The sequence below is a fragment of the Mus caroli genome, chromosome 14 (assembly GCF_900094665.2).
Source record: "Mus caroli chromosome 14, CAROLI_EIJ_v1.1, whole genome shotgun sequence".
Classification (NCBI taxonomy): Eukaryota; Metazoa; Chordata; class Mammalia; order Rodentia; family Muridae; genus Mus; species Mus caroli.
The window spans coordinates 97,970,050-97,975,588 of NC_034583.1; the positions used below are offsets into that span (position 1 = coordinate 97,970,050).

Genomic DNA, 5,539 nt, shown 5'->3' on the forward strand with positions numbered 1-5,539 from the left:
TTCTTCTTCTTGTTGTTCTTCTTCTTCTTCTTCTTCTTCTTCTTCTTCTTCTTCTTCTTCTTCTTCTTCTTCTTCTTCTTCTTCTTCTTGTTCTTCTTGTTCTTCTTCTTCTTCTTCTTCTTCTTCTTCTTCTTCTTCTTCTTCTTCTTCTTCTTCTTCTTCTTCTTCTTCTTCTTCTTCCTCTCCGTCTCCATCCTCTTCCTCCTCCCTTTCCTCCTCCTCTTCTTTTTACTTAATTTATAACTTACTTGCACCCACCTCCCTATATCTCCTCCTACAATCCCACATCTGTTCATCCCCTTCTTCTCTGAGTAGTTGTGGGGTGCTCAGTTTATTTCCCCACTATGGAACTTCAAGTCTCTGTAAGGCTAGGAACCTCCTCTACACTGAGGCCATATAAGGTAGCCCAGCTAGAAGAAAGTATTCCACATATAGTTAATAGCTTTTGGGATAGTGCCATCTCTGCCAGAAACTGGAAAAAACTAGGTGTCCCTAAACTGAAGAATGCATAAAGAAAATGTGGTACATCTACACAATGTAATACTATTCAACTATGAAAAACAAAGCCATCATGCAATTTATAAGCAAATGGGTAGATCTTGAGAATATCATCTTAAGTGAGGTATCCCACTCCCAAAAGGACATGCATGCTATGTATTCACTTATATGTGGATATTAGCCATAAAATACAGGAAGACCATGCTACATTCAAAATACTCAAACAGGCTGGATAGGAAGGAAGGTACAAACTAGTTCATTATTCTTATGGCAGTGAGAAGACTGAGTTAGCCAGAGTCAGGCTGACTCCATCACAGGCTGCAAACTGGCAGATCAGGTAACCAGGCCTAGGTTTCTGTTTCCCAGAAATGCAAACCTGGAGGAAGGAATCTGTGGTCAGCCAAGCATAACCATGTGCAGTCAACCTGAGGACACCTTTTCATGTGGCCTGAAGTAAGAATAGGTAGCATGAATAAGCAACCTCATGGGAAGTCATCAGAGTCTAACCATTTATTGACTCAGTCAGACCTCTAGAGATGGAGCTACCCAATCAAGATAAACGGGCACATACCCCTTCCTGACATTGCCCTGATAATAAAATCTGGGCCTGTGAGTTCACTAAGTATATGTGTTCCCAAGTGAGGAGAACTTTGCCTTGGCATACTATTTGAGTTTGGGGTATCACTCTCCAGTGATCTTAGACCCTAACAGCAGGAATTCTGTTGGCATGCATTAAGTCATGGTGGTAGACAGGTCAACATCTGGATTCAAACACAGCAGGGGGAGAAAGCCAATAGGCTCAACTTTAGGCTTTTGAAAACCAAAGGCTACCTCCAGTTGCCTAGACACAATTTCTCAAATAAGGCCACACCTACTTCATCAAGGGGACACTTCCTCATCCTTCTCAAGTAGCATCACTCCCAAAGACTAAGCATTCAAATAAATGAGCATATGGAAATCGTTCATATCACCACTATGAGAATATTATTTATGAAATAATAACCAAGCTGCAATCTGTAGAATCAAGGAGAATAGGTATCTCCTTAGGAACCATAAATAAAATATATAGATATGCATGAAAGGGGGACTGGAATTGGAAGGAACAAGAGAGAGGGTTCAGGATAAGACAGTCTAAAAATAAATACTGGGAAAAACAGTTAAAATTAAGGGGATTTTGTGGGATAGTATGGAAACATAATAAGGTACAAAATTTCTAAAATATATACATATTATATAGGCAATCTAAACAAAATTACCAAATTCTGGGAAACAACTCCCTCTATACATCTCTTCTCACCACCTCCCAATAGCTTCCAGTACAGAGAGCTGGTTATATCTAATTGAGTTGTTGGCCAAAGGAGCCCCAAGAAGAATTCTCAGACACGGAGACGTTAGGAGGCTTTCCAGTAGAATTCCTTATCCAGGTGACTAAGTTATCAAAAATTCTCATGATTAAAAAAGAGCATATAAAGAAATTAAGGGAGATGAACATAGAAGCAGAAAAGCTGAAATCCTATTCCATGCCCATTGGCATTGAGTTTCAGCGGAGATACGCAACGATTGTCCTGGAGCTTGAGCAGCTGAACAAGGACCTGAACAAAGTTCTGCATAAAGTTCAGCAGTATTGCTATGAGCTTGCACCAGACCAGGGACTCCAGCCTGCTGATCAGCCAACAGACTTGAGACGGAGGTGTGAGGAAGAAGCCCAGGAAATCGTCCGGCAAGCCAACTCTGCCTCCGGACAGCCCTGTGTAGAAAACGAAAATCTGACGGATTTGATCTCCAGGCTCACTGCAATTTTATTACAAATTAAGTGTCTGGCAGAGGGAGGAGACCTGAATTCCTTTGAATTCAAATCTCTCACATATTCATTAAATGACATAAAAAACACAATAGATGCTTCTAATATCAGTTGTTTTCATTAAATGACATAAAAAACACAATAGATGCTTCTAATATCAGTTGCAGAATAACGTAGAAATCCATGTTGCACATATCCAAAGTGGCCTGAGCCAGATGGGAAACTTACACCCTTTGGGCCAAAAACACGAACAGAGACTGAGCACAGGATCCTGGTACCCAGCTGCACACAACCAACCATGGTCTGAGGAGTCCTCATCCTTAACCTATGCTTCCAACACCAGATAACCTAGCTGCTGGAAAACCGGAGAACTAAACATCTCCAGATATGGCTTTTTAATACACTGTACTGCTTCTTCAACCAGCATTGTGCTGACCAGCATTTATTTATTGTTCTTTTATTATCCAGATGCAGTAGTGTTGCTTATATTTCCTGTTTATCAGCAAACATTTTTCACTGGAAACTCTCTGAACGTACTATCCCATGGAGGATAAACCACTGTTTTATACATGCATGAATTCTGCTCAGCACATGCAGACGACTCCTGTGACAGACAGAGAACATGAAGAAGCACGGTCTTTCCATGCAAGATGGTGGGAATCCCATCCGAGAATCACCGGTCCAGTGGAGTTAGTTGACATTATATCTTGGGCTGCAAAATAGACGTCATGAGTGTGGGAGTCCGAGTCTTAAGGAACCCGCTGGGGTACAGATGGGAAACATGGACTTAAGTGTATGTTTCATGTACTGACAGTGGGACATGGTTCTATAGATCAATTATAATAATAAATATTTTAATTTATCATAATTTATAAAAGCTTTGTTGTTTATCAGCAGAGGAAATGAAGGAGCAGGAGGGACTGTACTGTGCACCGCTGGATCCCAGCGGGTGGACTTGGCACGCCTTCCATGATTCAGGGCACAAGTGTTAANTGTTGAGACTTATTTTAAAAAAGACTGATGACACACTATTTTCGTATTTTTTTGTTTATTTGCACAACTTTAAACCAGATTACTGGTTAAAATTCAACAGTACACAATTTATAAAGTGAAAATATTTTATAAGGAAAGCATATTACGCGTGAATATAGAGGGAGGTTTGGCTTTAGTTGTTTTGTTTGGTTTTGTTTTTTTCTTTTTAAGAAAAACCCTGCCTAAAATAATCTTGTAAAAAGTATGTATTTTAAAATTTTTGTTTTAATATAGAATATTATAAAGCCAAAATATAATTGTTTTCAGATTTGGAGTTTAAAATAGAGCTATAGAGGTGGTTCTCATTCTTTGACGTCTCATAAAATGAGACTTTTGTATATTAATGTATAATAAAACTGAAATAAGATTATTTTCCTTGAAATTTTTGTATAGTTTAAAAATGCTTCTGTGTTCTTTGTTGGTATTGGACCACTGCAGATCTTAGTGCAGAGTTTATATTTAGCTAGACTGTTATGTTAATTAAGAAATGTATAAATCTTTTATTCTTAATATTTGTAATTCTAAATAAATCAATCTATGAAATTAAAAAAAAAAAAAAAAGAATTCTCCAAACCAGCAGGCTCTTGTCAAGGCTATAGGTTGTTCTCCACTAACTGTCTGTAAGACCTTACTGTAGAAGATACCTATATTAAACATGAAGATGTTGACCTGGTATCTATATAGATCCTAAACCCCCATGTCTGAGAACCTTTGGTATAGAGAGGTGATATTCATGCTACCAAAAGAAACATAAACACCAATCCAATCACAATCCCTTTACTTATAGGGGTTTACAGCATACAAAATATGCTCAGGTAATGGTGGCACAAAGCTTGGAGTAACCAACTAATAACGGATTTTATTAAGCTTTACTCCACAAGATGTATCCCATAGCCAACTCTGATGACGTAGGTGACCAAGAACTAGATAGCCCAAGGATATAAACCAATAAAAATACAAGCAAAAAGCAAATAATACTAGTACAAAAGACAAAAACAATATAGTGGTAAAATGACCTGTTCAGCTATCATCAAATAATCTTCATCCTGTAACAAATGAGATTGTTATATATAATTATTCATACAGACAATTATATATGTATCTATATTATATACACACATATGGAGACAGTTAAATTATATCTTTATCTACATCTCTGTCTATCTCTATCTATCTATCTATCTATCTATCTATCTATCTATCTATCTATCTATCTATCTATCTATAATTATAGCAACCCACACCTAGGCATTGTAAACTTAGAGAGAGAGAGAGAGAGAGAGGAGGGGGTCTTTAAAAATATTTTTCTAGAGTTCAGGACAAGTTGTAGAAGAGGAAGAACAAGAGGGGAAGGAGACGAAGAAAATAAGATCCCTCTAAAACAGCATGAACAAACTTGATATAAATTTGCTAGATAAATGAGACATTGATAGCAAAATGCTTCCATATGCGAGATAATAGAACTAAAATCCACTTGTCAGGGTCAGTGAAAGTGCTTCCATATGGGCACTCAAATCCATCTGTCTTCCAGGGTCAATGGTTCTGCTGCAAATGCAGCAAGGGACAACACTATGAACAGATGCTTGCTGCAAAAACAGATCCTTAAATAGTTTGAATCACTTATCCTAGACTTAAAGCCTTAGAAAACGACAACGTGATTGCATTCATAAATTAAAAATTTCACTTCTTAATAAGAACGCAAATACTTTTTAGGAATCAGATTATAATAAATATAACAACACAGAGTAAATTTGGCCAAGTATGCATAAGAGCACATCTCTTAGTAATAAGGAGATGGTGGATGTAAGTATTCCTTCTGAAGCCATGTGTTTCAGGATCCAATGGCAGCATTAGATCAGGTTTTGTTGTGGTTGTTCTCTTCTCTTTTATTCTGTTCTCTTTTTTCTTTTTAATTTTCTACCATCAATTGTCTTTCTTTGAAAAACTAAATGGCTTCATTATTTGGGGAAACATGAGAGGAGTTTGAAGGAAGGTTCCTAAGTGGGACAGAAACGAGGAAAATGTGGGGAAAGTGATATAATTTTATTCCAATTACAATTATATTGAAAAAAATGAAGGAAAAATAAAATATGCATCTTTATTTGAAATTAACAGGAATTGACATTATCTAACACAACAACAACAAAAATGTCAAAATCTAGTGTGTGGAGAAATCTGGTCTTTATAGAAGTGAATGAATAAATTTTA

The 5,539-nt window shown here is 37.1% G+C and overlaps 1 pseudogene; it reads left to right on the plus strand.

Annotated features, from left to right (window-relative positions):
• The first annotated feature begins 910 nt into the window (after positions 1 to 910).
• Positions 911 to 2,423, plus strand: LOC115029228 (annotated as a pseudogene).
• The last annotated feature ends 3,116 nt before the right edge of the window (positions 2,424 to 5,539 follow it).